Raw genomic sequence first — 15,086 nt, 5'->3', positions numbered from 1 at the left:
GTACGTGTTTGTATTTGATTGGTGTCCTGGGCATTGAATTGCAGGAAGGTAGAAAAAAGTGGGAGAGAGAGAAAGAGAAAGAGAGAGAGAGAGAGAGAGAGAGAGAGAGAGAGAGAGAGAGAGACAAAGTCGAAAAGAAAGAGAGAGAGAGAGAGGGAGAAGAGATGGATGCATATATTGTGCATAGATATAGATGAGTATAATGTGTATGTGTCTGTCTGTCTGTCTGTCTGTATGTATGTGTGTGTGTGTGTTTGTGTGTGTATGTAAATATATGAGAGAGGTAGAGAGATAGAGAGATTTACGTGTGTGTGTGTGTGTGTGTGTGTGTGTGTGTGTGTGTGGTGTGCGTGTATGTATGTATTTTTGCGTATATGCCTGCATGACCAAATAGTATGCCCAGATCGATATAATAAGTGCAACAGGAGATCTATCCACGGACTAGGAGCCCCTTCTCACTAATCTGTGGATCTATCTAACAAACCAAAAAGAAAAAAAACATTAGAAAATAACAAAACAAAGAAAAGAAAAACAACCCCCCCCCCCCCCCAAAAAAAAAAAAAAAAACAAAGCAAACAAACATAAAGACCACCACCACCACCAACAACAACAACATCATCATAATAATAAAATGAAATACAGTCTTTTTAATGTATCTATGCATAAATTATATTCTAGTATTGCATTGGTTGTTTATAAATTACATGATCACAAATAAAAAGACCTTTTATCCGAGTCCGATGCACTTCACAAAGTTTCATATCTGAGCTCAATTAAAACTTGGGTTTTTGTGCATGAATTGACAGTGCATTAATAAATTGCCATACATTTTGTTGTTTAAAAATTGATGAGGCTGATAACGCCACATTGTTATTCGGACCCCTATTGATTGGAGAAGAGATAGCATGAACGCATAGCACAACGGCTATCATAGAGGCATGTTTATCACTAAAGAACTAAATAGGCATGGATCAGGGAAGAATACTGGAGAGAGAAAAAAAACACAAAGAAACCAAAATCCAAAACAAAACAATATAAAATGAATAACAAAGCAAAAGCGAAACGAAACAAAAAGCAGTGATATTAACTTTTTTTTTTTTTGAAATAGCCAAACACACACACTCTCTCTCTCTCTCTCTCTCTCTCTCTCTCTCTCTCTCTCTCTCTCTCTCTCTCTCTCTCTCTCCCACAATCACGCTCTCTCTCTCTCTCTCTCTCACACACACACACACACACACACACACATACACACACACTACTGGGTAGACAGGGGGATCAGGAAAAAATCTCGACTACACCTGGGCTCGATCTCGGTCCCTTTGAGTGAGAAGCGAGTGCTCTACCAACTGAGCCATCGGGACCCCGTGCGCACCTAGCAGCTAGGTTTATCTAATTGTGTTTTTCTTAAACAAAACCATTTAGAATCAAAGGAGGAAAATGTGTATTGTCATCTTAGATTATTACCATTTGCTAAAAAGATAAAGTCTCAAAAACTAATGGACTAAGAGCATTAAAAATAATTCTGTTAATAGATAGATGATTATATTATCTGAAAACGTACACAAACTTTTTTGAGATTCTTTAAAAATGTCTCTAGATAGAGTTATGCACGCACAGTTTATATACATATATATATAATGTAAATTTTCACTCACATTTTTTTGGCCGAGACGACTAGTTTCTGTGTTTTTTACACTTCTTCAGTCGGCGTTGCGATGATGATTCGACATTGTAATGTCCGTAGAAAACTCCAAACTAAAGTTGTTTCGTTGTGTAGTGGTGATTAGTTTTGATGTGTATTGTGATGTGCTCTCATGTTTATATTATGAGTGTGTGTGTGTGTATGTGTGTATGCGTGTAGGTGTGTTGTGTGTTGTGTTATAATATATATATATATATATATATCCTTTCTTTAAAAAATATAGCATTGTGGAGAACATTGTGCTTATTTGAGTCAATAAAAAAATTGATACGTCGCACAACTCTACTGAAAGATTTGAAAATTAGAAATGTATTTTTTACAGATAGATAAACAGATAACTTGATTTCCTTTATAATTTAAAGTCAGTTTGAAAGTTCGTTGAGTCAAACAGATATCATAAAATATGTACCGACGACAAGACTAGATTCTCAAAATCAACTAATTTTGACACTGTAAAAAGTTGTCAATTTGCGTCATCTATTTATGACATCAAGTATTATTATTACTTCCGTTGTGTTGTTGATTTAGCGGTGATCAGTGTTGTTATGTAGTAGTATGTTCTAATTGCGTGTATGTTTGTGTGTGTGTGTGTGTGTGTGTGTTGTGTGTGGTGTATACATGTGTGTGTGTTGGCATTTTTCAGCAAATCGTGGCATTCATAGTGATATTATTCACTTGATCACATGAAGGTATTTCAGTCGCCATTTTCATTCTTTTTTTACTATTAGGGTTAGCTCGAGATCGAAGGATTTTTTTTCTATTAGGGTTAGTCATAAGTCTTAGTAAAGGTGCTAGGATGTTTGTTTTTCCATAAGTTAAGTAAAGGGGAGACATTCCGAAAGCTCCTATATCCCCAGTATTCTTTAAATTTGTATTATCACCGTTGATATTTTGTCAGGCATTTATTTATTAAATTTGTCATTATATAGAAGTATTTTTAAAACTCTAGAGCAAACCTTGATAGATTTGTGAAAGTTTAGAATTTCCTAATTTGACCATTGTTTTTGATTTTCGGCCGCCATTTTGATTTGTTAAGTATTGAAAGGTAGTGCAAAGCAGTCCGAGAGTTGTTTTATTCAATTTGTCATCATTTTTTCTATTAGGGTTAGCTCGAGATCGGAGGATATTTTTTTTCTATTAGGGCTAGTCATAAGTCTTAGTAAAGATGACAATTAACAAGTCTCAGGGGCAGACATTAAGCAAGGTGGGGATTTTCTTACTACAACCGGTATTCACACACGGACAACTGTATGTTGCTGTGTCACGGGTCAGAGGCTATAGTGGCTTACACTTCATGTTGGGCCACACAGAAAAATCAACCGAAGATATACCAAATTACACAGACGACGTTGTTTACCAATCTGCCCTCATTAAATGATGGTGAGTACAGTATCGAATGAAAATAGTTCTTTCCCCGCGAAATTGCGGGCTTTTTACTAGTATATATATATATATATATATATATATATATATATATATATATATATATATATATATATATATATATATATATGTATGTATATATGTATGTATGTATGTATGTATGTATTAACCCACGATGCTCCTATATTTTACATTCATAATAACGACAGTTGAATAATTTTAAAGCATTCTATTTTTATAGACGCTCTCGTCTAATGATTGTATGACGAGCATATTATTGCGATTTACCGATTGCCGTTGGTGCCTGTGACTGCTTGAATTTGCCTTTTATCAATAAAAAGAATAATGAAGAGAATATGCTATTTATGGTATTGTTGGGTCTTTTCTCATAACCAAGAATCACCCACCATTCGTATTTAATTTATCGTCATTACCTTTACAATTGAAATAGATATACACAACATTAATTCTACTCCGGTCATGCCTCAGAGATCAAACTGGTTTTTCAATTTTATTTGACAAAAGATGGGTGGATAGATAGTGTACAGCCATGGATTCTTTATGATTATGCCTTTTCATATGAGGTGACAATATAAACATGGAACCCTAAGAATGTCTCATAACTTTCTTTAAAATGCATCAAAGCGCTTTACAGGGGGTCCCTGACCAACAGCAACACGTAACATTAACATGTAGAACAAAACATGACGCCTGTCAGGCGGTATTACAATTTTTTTCCGGACAGAGACAACGCTGTTAACGGTCAGGTACTCATTTTACACCTGAGTACGGTGAGAGAATGTGAGTAAAGATCCTTTTCCAAGGACTCAACTATGCGCCGATCGAGGCTCGAACTCAAGACCTTCCGATCCGAAAGCGAGTGTCATACCACTTGACCACATAGCCGCACACTTGCGGCGGCCATTTACGAAATCTGAGAGCCTTCCTCTAAACATCTGACCTCAGAAGACGGCCATCCATATCGAAATTCCATTGTCGCATTTAACATATTTCCACCCAGATTCATCGGCTACAATCTCAAATAGTTTTACGTTCTTGTCATTGTGGACAAACGATACTCTTTTAAAAAGAATAAATGTAATTCAACCTTAACCATTCGGTCAATTCTTTTCATATCTCTCTGAAATACAGTCTTTTTATCTTAGCTGAAGCATGCACGAAATGTCCTTAGGAAGAGAGTCGACCACATGCTATACTAAAATTGATAACTTTGTCACAGTAATAAAGAAGGTTCGTAGATATTATGGAGAGAGGGATACAATGTCGGACAAAAACGGAGATCCCCAGGCGACAATATAGAATGACAGTCAAAGTGATGACTCCCAGACAAAACAATAATATTGTTCAAGTCCCATATCCTATTGGTGGCTTGAAAGTCAAATCTTGTCAAAACGGCTTGATGCTCTGCGTTTAGGTAAAATACTCACTACACCCGCCAACCAAATTAAACATACCAACACACAAAACTGTGTGTAACCTTTGACGCTTATTGATGCTGTGCGTTCCTGCTTTGCAAATCTAAAAGCTCGATTATAACGTACCAACATACAAAACTTTGTGTAACCTTAAACGTTTATAGTCTGATTGATAGAATTTAAAAAGGTTAGCTAAAAGCAATAACAAAAAGCTGAATGACGTTAATTTAGTTTTATCTATATTATATAAAGCGAAGTTGACGTCACTCGTGTCTTTGTTGTTTTTTGACATCCATGTTTGTGAGTAATTCCCACTGAACTGTATTAACCTGACTATAAATGTTTAAGGTTACACATAGTTTTGTGTGTTGGTCCGTTATCCTTCTGGATGGCAATGTTATGAGTTTCTTAGCCAAGCGCACACTTTCTATTTTCTCTTTGATATCATTTACTGAAAACGTATCACTAACAAGTTGTCTAACTAATAATAACAAAGGCGCCGTCTTCATTCCTTCTATTGTACAAACCAACTCAAAAATGTGAGAGTGAATCTGAGGACCATTAAATGGCCCTAATCCGTTATGTTCTTTCATTTATTTTTCATGTTTCTTGGTTTGAGAAGGCACTCGAGTTACCTTCCATTTGTATTTATTACTTCTCTTGTATTCTATTTCTGCCATTACTGCTGGGGTACGTCCCGTTGTAGTCTAGTTTTGTCAATATTATATTAATATTACCGATTTTTTTAAAAAATGGTTAAGGTGAGTGGTTTTCTCATGTGGAAAAGGAATGAAGGAATTGTTTCTAGCGATTTTAAAACTATTTCGAAGTATTTATTCCTAAAATTTAAGAAAAGGTGAACATCACAGTCGACTCTCTCTTTTCCAATTTTATTGACAAAGCATTTCAATAATTTTGTCCCACTGCTCTCAATTTTCATTTGTGGGAAATCTACACAATGCATCGACAAGACTCATAATGTTTGATATCATGGAGAAACATAAACATTAAGATTACTTTTTGAAAATTATATTCCTCTATGTTCGCGTGTTTATTTTATGAGCCTATACACTACATTTAGTTTAGATCAGCGCCAGGAAATAAAGAGGACGAAGGAGACATCTTCAAATGGGGAATATAAGTATAGATACCAAGAGCTTTGAATGTGTCGGCGTGTCTAATCTAAGACTACCTACTTTAAAAAGTGCCACTGAAACAAATGATATATCTACGTTAAAATGAAATAACTGCATATGCACAATATATTATTTATACGGCATCCCTTTTGGCAAAGGGTGGCGAGACAGTCAAGCGGTTTGACATTGCACTGTATGTATCAGGTGACCTATGGTTCGAACCTAGCTTCAGTTACTCGATATGCTAAGATTATTTACTCCGTTTTGAAAAAAAAAATAGTGATTTCTATTGACTTTAGACATTTCTATTATGTCACAATTATGACACAAGTTCGTTCAGAAAACAATTAACTTGGGGTGTGTTTTGCTCAACGATTATAACGTTAATAACCTTGACACGTCTCTATCATTATATTGCCCTCTGAAATCAAATCGTAATGACTGGAAAGGCCATTTTTGTTGTTGTTGTAGTTGTGTATCCAACACCCATTCATTACTCACACATTGTTGCCATGTTAGCGATATTTTGGGCACTTCAAATGGACTCCTCGTCCTCTTTTACCACCCACCTCGCCCCTCCTCCGTCCTAACCATTTACCCCATCCTGTTATTAAGCATTCAACTATGTTAAAATAACGCATTGTTGCTATCACCACGGGGTGTAAAGAAATGCCTTCTATATAACAAAGGGAGATAGTTGTCCTACCCACCAAGGTCTCGGGTAGAATGCAACCCATATAATTAAATGATTTATGAGTGTAGGATGGGTGTTGGAATAGGGACTCCCTTGTATTCGCCGTGGGTGGTGTATACTATGAAGGCAATGAAAGAACGGAGGGTTATCATGTTCCATCAAGTGTTAAGACACCCTCATCAATCTTATGCATCAACCGAGATACCGTTAGATACCCTGTCCTATGTTTCGGCTTGGGTCGATGTTCAACTGGCAGTCTGCGATTTGAGGTCGAAGAAGGAAGACCTGTACAGCCTGTGTGTTGGCTGGAATTCTGTTTGGCTATGTTGAAGCCACAGTGAAAAGGGCCCAAAGTGGCCAGTATTTTATGTCGCACCCGAATATGGGCTCTCAGGCGATATGTGTTGGGCCTGTGTGTTGGCCAGCATTGTGTTTTAGGCTGTATTGTAGCCGAAGTGGGCCTAATATGGCCAGTATTTTGTATATCGTACCCGGTTATGGGCTCTAAGCGATATTGTGTTTTTGTAATTTGTGCTCGGTGAGAATATATAAAATTTATAATATTGTTTTGATGTGCTGAGTAATCATCAAGTGATTAAGTGATTAATATCGTAAAATTATTTCACTTATCTTAAAGTTTAAAATAATATACAGTTTTATTGTTTTAGTGAATAATTAATTCATTGAGTTTAATTGTGTTGAAATTGAGAACGTGACCTCAGTTAAATGAATTATTTTTAAGTAAATACTAATTGATCACTTACGCTATCATTGTGTCTATGTTAATTTCATTTTTACTAATATATCTATATCTATCTTCTAATATAGTGAAGAGCTGACGGGGCTAGGACATAGCGCCCGGTAAATGCGTTTGCATCTTTGAACTTTGTAATTTTGACGGGGCTAGGACATAGCGCCCGGTAAATGTGTTTTGAACCCTTTTGAACAATATGATTTTTGAGAAATATGAACAAAATACAATGTAACGTTTGTAAAGATGAGGAAGTAACACTCGATCTATGTGTTTTATTAGGAACAATTTTGGATTTGAACAGGCTGGAACACCGCACCCTGTGTGAACAATTTTGTTGATTAATTTTATTCTCCTTTCGGAATATGAACAGTTTATTTTGACCCTATATGTAATTAATAATTTCATTATTAGTGGGAATTAATGGAACGGTTGGAACCTGGGTGAAGTATAATTTATTTTGGTTAAAACTTACATGAATTTTATATTGCATTACTACTTTTTACTTGTATGTACTTTTGATTTTTCCTGTCAATATATGCAATGTTATTCTCTTTTGCTCAATAACTATGAGCTGTTCCCCTTTCTTTTACTTTAAATAAATAATAATGGCTCTCTTGTCAGATACGGTGTTCTGTTGGTGATTGTAACGTCTACCTCTCCACACGTTAAGGTCATAAGCGGCCTTCGCATCCATTGCGAGTTGCGAACGCACCTTGTGACACGGGGCACCTTATCATTTCCCAGGCCTTCGTTTGCCGTCTACCAGCTTCCGCCTGTTAATTAAATCCCTTATCACCGCCTCTTTTCCATGTCCCAGGGGGATCGTGGACACGACTATCTGCTGCTACAATCGGCTTCGTCTTCATGAGATCGGATGGCCAGTTAAACAAAGGCCAATTTATCATGTCCTCAGGACACGATTGGACCAAGGGTCGCGTGCCACTTGGACCATGTACTTCCTGTTTTCATTGTCGCGTGATTTGACACCTCCAGTTCTCCTCCAACCCTTCATCCCTTCCTTCCCCATCCTCTACAGCCCATTACAGCTCTCTTAAACACGATATAATTGTATGAATGGGTGATGAAAATATTGTTAAATCATACAAATTCAATTTTACTTCAGTTTTAGACAACAGTTAAGTCCTTGGGGGATCCCAATAGCTCAGTTTGCAGGCTGGTACATCCGACGTATTATCTTACCAAATGAATCAATGTAGGTCTCTGATGCAGTCGAGGTTTGTTTTGTTTGTTTGTTTTCTGTGCGCCCCCCCCCCCCTCCCCCAGCTCCCTCTATCCGACTATATCCAACAGCAATTGTAAACCTTTGTCTATTAGATATGGCGGAAAGTTCTTAGGGTTAGACCAGCCTTCCATCTTATGGTAGCAGACATTTAGTACGTTAAAACGCTATTTTAAAAAATATAGGATAAATCCCATATGCATTGATCCCATGCCTCTCAATGACTACTTTTTGAAAAATCATATCATGTCTCATTAGTCTTGGTAAGAATAAATAACGGTTATAAATAAAATGTGTTCATCTTATTAATAAGCAAATTCTCATAGCTGGAGTCCTGAGAGTTCATCTCTGATCATGCAGCTTGGACGGTGGGAGGAAATGGGATGAAAAAATTAAAAAGAAGAAATCAAAATACTAATAAACCTCGTAGCATTAATTAGTCTGGCAACGATGGCTATCTCGGTGATTTGTTGTCTTCCCTAAAGCATTGTATTGACCTTGGTCAGTTTCATTGACCACACTGCGGACATCTGTTTTGATTTAGTGTAATTTGTGATTCCAGGCATGAAAGTTTCGTATCCAACGAGCGTCCTGAAATTAATTTTCCATCTCGTTAAATTGTGCTCAGTGAGCCTCTCCCTCTCTCTCTCTCTCTCTCTCTCTCTCTCTCTCTCTCTCTCTCTCTCTCTCTCTCTCTCTCTCTTTCTTCTCTCTCTCTCTTTCTTTCTTTCGTTCACTCTCTCTCTCTCTCTCCCTCCCTCTCTCTCCCTCCCTCTCTCTTTCTCTCTCTCTCTCTCTCTCTCTCTCTCTCTCTCTCTCTCTCTCTCTCTCTCTCTCTCTCTCTCATCTTTCCATCAGTTCTTTCTTCTTGTTCTTGTTTTTCTTATTATTATTCTTCCCATTCTTGTTGTTGTTGTTGTTGTTGTTGTTGTTGTTGTTCTTCTTCTTCTTCTTCTCTTCTTCTTCTTCTTCTTCTTCTTCTTTTCTTTTTCTTTTCTTCTTCTTCTTCTTCTTCTTTCTTCTTCTTCTTCTTCTTCTTCTTCTTCTTCTTCTTCTTCTTCTTCTTCTTCTTCTTCTTCTTCTTCTTCTTCTTCTTCTTCTTCTTCTTCTTCTTCTTCTTCTTCTTTTCTATCTGTCATTTGCTTGTCCGTCTATCTCTTTCTCTCTATCTATCTGTCTGTATTTACCTTAGTCAATCAATCAATCAATCAATCAATCAATCAATCAATCAATCAGTCAATCTATCTATCTATCTATTTATCTATATATATATATATATATATCTATCTATCTATCTATATTTGTTTATTTATCATTCCATCCAACCATCCCCCACCACCTCCCTCTCTTCTCGCTCCTTTAACAAAATTAATATACATTTTTTTTTCTTACTGTGTTGATTGCTCTCTTATCAGTTGAATAATGGATGACTTTCCAAACATAAGTTTTGCAGAATAATATCAGAAAAGATTATAACTCGAGACATTCTGCAGCAATCATTTTAAAAGAAAATATCTTTCTGTACTACTGTTTGTTGTCATGATTTTTCTACCAGTATTTATGAGATTAGATAGTATGATGATATTTATGATAACGAATGTTGGTGTAGTCTATAAAACATTTCATGTGTTTGTATTGCATTTTTCTTAGCCCCATACTGTAAGGATTAATCCTCATTTTAAAAAAAATAATCATAATGATAATACTGCATGTATATATTATAGAAAGTAAAAGCTTAACCCTCTCCTTACCACCCATAGGAAAATCTTTCAACACTTGATTATTTCACGTGGTGGCATCTCAGTTTGAAATCCTTTCTTGGAGTAGACCTTATTGCAAAACAGTTATGTGATTGAAGTTATCTACTTAACATGGAGCAACTGTTACCAATTAACCAGATCAATCAAAACATGGAATTTGTGACACACTTCACACGGACAAACATGGTTGTTTTTTTGTTTTTTTTATAAACAATAATGTGAATGAAATCGACCTCTCTCTGATCATTGCTATTGTTTTTTATTCCGCCAAATGGGTGACTAGTTATCACACGATTTTCTTGATCAGATTATAAACGTCGAAGTTTATACATGATAGTTTTATGTGTTGGTTCTTGTCACAAAGTGCGCACGTAAACCGTATGCTTATGTAGCGCAGTTTGCAACCTTGTTTATGTGTGCTATATTCAAGCTACGACACCGATCAATAACCAAACACAATACGTTGATAAAGGTTTTGAAGCTAAATGAAGATATATTTTATTACAATATAACAAAGATATTATGAGATATGAAGATGAAATGATAGATGTAATAAGTATGAAATCAAATGGATGGATGACAAATTGATGGAGATGGTGTGATGATGAATATGATATGAAAGCGATATGAAAATATATAATTAAATCAATTAATTATCAATACTTTACCAAACCGCTACCACATCAGACAATCTCACAGATAGGTTGCAACCATCACAGTCATACAGGCAACTAATAATTAACTAACTAACTAAACACAATCCAGACGTGTAGAAGAAAGCCAAAAGAGTGTCCTTGATATTCAACAAAAACTGTAAGGTTGTTCTAATATTGTTAATTTGTCTCTTCTTGAAATTGTTCTGATTTCACAGTATTCATAAACAGATCAATTGTTTCTCAATGTTCTGATATTAAAATAAGCAAATGGTTCTTCACAGGTAACTTATAAAACAGGCAAATGTTCAGTTTCTATTAGTGTCAAGCTATGAGCGTATAGCCTAAAGTTGGCTTGTTAAAGCCCAGCCTCCAACGGCTCATTCACAGAGCCGAACAGATTATTGAAATCACAAATTAAGTCTACACAAGACTTTAATCAAACTCTACACAAGAGTTATAACACAACTTGATTCAGCTCAAACTTTGAGCACCACAAAGTCTACACAAGACTTAAATCACACTCTACACAAGAGTTAACACAAAACGTGTTTCAGCTCGAACTTTGAGCACTACAAAGTCTACACAAGACTTTAATCCAACTCTACACAAGAGTTAAACAAATGAGCCTAAAAGACTCCGCTGTGGTTATCGCTTAGAGACTATGAGCCTAAAAGACTCCGCTGTCTGGTCTCTTTTGAGACAATGAGCCTAAAAGACTCCGCTGAGTGGTCTGAAGAAACTGCTCAAAACTCTGGCATTTATAGGCAAAAATCAAGCAAACGAAGCAAAATTCTACCCACACAAACGGATGTTAGTCATATCCGTAAACATCTGAAATTCCTTAAAACTCCCCCAGATTCCATAATCATGGACAACAACAACCCATCCTGATACCGGACATCCTCATATCAAGGATAAATAAATTCGTCAGCCCCATAGTTACGAGATATCAATCAAGCCATACCATAACAAAGTCACTCCCGTAGAATACAGGGATCCTACTTTGCTTATAAGTTTACGGAGAAAACAAGATTGATGCCTTTCTCACAATAACACCCACACTACGTAGTTTAATTCAAACTTCCGGGCCATAGGTGCATGATCTGATAAGACCTGTATCAACAAAAGAAGGGTTGTTCCGGAGGGATTACAATAACAACAACAACTAATACTACGACGACGTACATCCTGTCGTAAACTGACGCCTACACGGAAGCATTTCGTTACAGTTCTATTTATCAAGTTTAATTCAAACTTCCGGGCCATAGGTGCATGATCTGATAAGACCTGTATCAACAAAAGAAGGGTTGTTCCGGAGGGATTACAATAACAACAACAACTAATACTACGACGACGTACATCCTGTCGTAAACTGACGCCTACACGGAAGCATTTCGTTACAGTTCTATTTATCAAGCGGTCGAATAGTGGACATTTTTCTTCGACGCACACTATTGATAGTAAAACCTGTGCAGTTCTCTCTGTTAACCGATCACTGCCATTGTGTTTATATTATGACGACTGTCCAAGAGGCGTGGTTATCTATTTCCCACTATTGATGCCATGCGTGTTGTTAGTAAAATACTCACCGGTTACGACCGCCTGATCAACCCTACCAACACGCAAAACAGGATGTAATGTTAAACATTTACGGTTACAGTCCGTTAGAGATAATTTAGTTTGAACTCATCAGTCAACTGGCGATCTAAATACAATAACAAAGAACAGAGTGGCGTCAGCTTAAATCATTATATTCATGCTTTGTTTTTAGTTTTAAAAAACATCTGCCAGCCGAATATAATGTACCAACACACAAAACTATGTGTAACATTAAACGTTTATAGTCAGATTAATACAATTAAGTGAGAACTACTTCTCATGAAAATAGCTGGCTAAAAAATAATAATACAGTGTTGATTGACGTCAGGTTTGTTTTATTTATAAGTTAGGCGATAGACTTCAGCTGTTTCGTCTGGTATGGCTTGACCCAAACCAGTTGATTATTATTCAATAGATACTTAGATAACCATGCCTCTCGGACAGTCGCCATAATGTAAACAATGGCAGTGATTGGTAAACATTACGAACAACATAGGTTTTACTATCGGTGGTATGTGTCTAAGTGAAATACCCGTTATTCTACCGATTGATCAATAGATAGAATGCGCTTGGCCAAGGAGTTCACAACATTGCCATCCGGAAGTATAACGGACCAACACACAAACTCTGTGTAACCATGAACTTTTATAGTCTGGTTAATACAGTTTAGTGAGAACAACTCACAAACGCGGATGGCAAAAACAATAACAAAGGCCTGAGTGACGTCATCTGCATACTATCTATAGAACGAGCATAGAGAACTTTGTGTAAACTTAAAACTTTTATATAATGATCGAGAATATCGTGTGATAACTAGTCACCCAATTGGCAGTATAAAAACAGAAACAATAATCAGAAACCTGTCGATTTCATTCACGATAACTACCAGCTATGTTTGTCCGAGCATGTGTGAAGGTGTGTCACAAATCCCATGTTTTAATTGGATTCAGTAGTCTGATGTCATGTGGCCCAGCAACGGCGAGCAGCCTGGTTCTAAACAAAGAAAATGGGTACTCCTTATTCTTCATGCTGGCTATAACTTTTCATATGTCATGTGATCAGAATGTATAAAAGTCAAAACGTGATCATATTTTTAATGTTTTTCTCCTCTGGATACATTTATGTTCGTCGGAGAAATATTTCATAAGGGCGTCCGCCATTGTTCCGATGGTTTAGAGCCAGTTACTAAGTTACCATGCGTCATTACGAGGGAAGTGACACCATGACTGTTGAAGCCTATTGGTTAGAAAATCTACTGATTGATTGGTTGTTTAAAACAAAACAAAAATGTAAAGTGCGTGTCTCTGCACGCCCTCTCATTAAAAAAAAAACCAAAAAAAAAAAAAACCAGCGTAAACAATATAAATGATCTTTAAAATATCGCGATATCCACAAAATGTGCTCAAAGCGCTTCGCGGAGAGTCTAAAATCAACAGTAGTAGTGAATATGTACGAAAAGACACGAGGCTTATATGATTTCTTTTCGAAAAAAACAACGCCGTTACCACCAGCTTTAATTCCGTTTTCATTTGAGTGGATAATATTTATGTGAGTAAAGAGCATTTTCTAGAGATTCAGCTTCGCCCCTTTCACTGAGGAACAAATAATTGGCCTATATAATATATGCCGTGTCATACCACTTGACCTCAAAGCCGCTGTTTAAGTCAAATGGCCGCGGATTTGAATTGCAATATGGATGGAACGAAATTGACGTCACTCAGCTCTTTGTTATTGGTTTTAGCCAACCATTTTTATGAGTAGTTTCACTTAATTCTATCAATCAGACTCTAAACGTTCAAGGTTACACCTTTTTTTTTTTTGTCTATCCGACTGGGGGATGTTATATATTTTTTTTTTGGCTAAACGCATAGCATCAATAAAAACAGATTTTCCTACTACTAGACTACATATATAAATTTCTAATAACTCCTAATTTTTCACTCCATTCCAACTGCAGAACTACGTTAGCGTCTTTTATTTGATAAAACTTGTTGAAAGGGAAGTTGGTGTCAAAGCACAAATTGGGGCTTTGGTACATCCTAAGGCGGGATCATTAATTTATGGTTTGTTTTGTAGTGACAACATCTCATCCCCCATGGAACTATGCATTGAAAAAAATATTTAGACAAGTCTTTGCAGTATGGACCCTTGATGTTCTGAGTTCAGACTTGTGAGTCTTAAAGACATTCTCATCCTGCTTAGATACTCATATAATACACATACTCACACATATGTTGAGATAAGAGAGAGAGAGAGAGAGAGAGAGAGAGAGAGAGAGAGAGAGAGAGAGAGAGAGAGAATAACAGTTTCGTTATAATATTCATATTTATCGGTAGCGGACTTTTATTATCCACCGCGAGTGTGCATAAACTGCTAAACCTATTTCTATTAACACTGAACTGAAATACCTCTTCCCTTCTCCCCCTTTCCATTCCTTGTAATAAAATTATATTATAGGCTATAAAGTGATATTATTGTCTTCACTATCACCCGATTGTAACCAGCAACCTAGACCCTGCACAACAACTTGACCTGCTCTCACTTTGCCTGGTTTAATGAAGAGTGCTCACCTTAGTGTATCCATACATTTATCTTTTTACCAACCTTTGAATGACCAGTCTCCGCGATAAACCGAATATTACTCATTAAATCCATACGCGACTGGTCAATGACTTGGCAGCTACTTGTGTCAGAATTAAGAAAGAACGAGCCTGGTTTTGGAAAAG

The 15,086-nt window shown here is 36.5% G+C and overlaps 2 long non-coding RNA genes across 2 annotated transcripts in view; both read left to right on the top strand.

The window, feature by feature from the left end:
* Positions 1-5,052: 5,052 nt before the first annotated feature.
* LOC144979996 (uncharacterized) overlaps positions 5,053-15,086 on the top strand; it is a 14,662-nt gene continuing 4,628 nt past the window's right edge. Inside the window, exon 1 of the long non-coding RNA XR_013646807.1 lies at positions 5,053-5,211. This is a non-coding gene — a long non-coding RNA (uncharacterized LOC144979996). The remainder of the gene's footprint in view (positions 5,212-15,086) is intronic.
* On the top strand, positions 6,489-7,725 carry LOC144964456 (uncharacterized). Its single transcript, XR_013643840.1, has 2 exons — positions 6,489-6,889; positions 7,180-7,725. It is a non-coding gene; the product is annotated as an uncharacterized LOC144964456 (long non-coding RNA).

The sequence above is a fragment of the Berghia stephanieae genome, chromosome 1 (genome assembly GCF_034508935.2).
Source record: "Berghia stephanieae isolate SIO BIC M18660-M18661 chromosome 1, UCSD_Bste_1.3, whole genome shotgun sequence".
NCBI lineage: Eukaryota > Metazoa > Mollusca > Gastropoda > Nudibranchia > Aeolidiidae > Berghia > Berghia stephanieae.
This window is presented reverse-complemented; position numbering and strand designations above follow the sequence as displayed.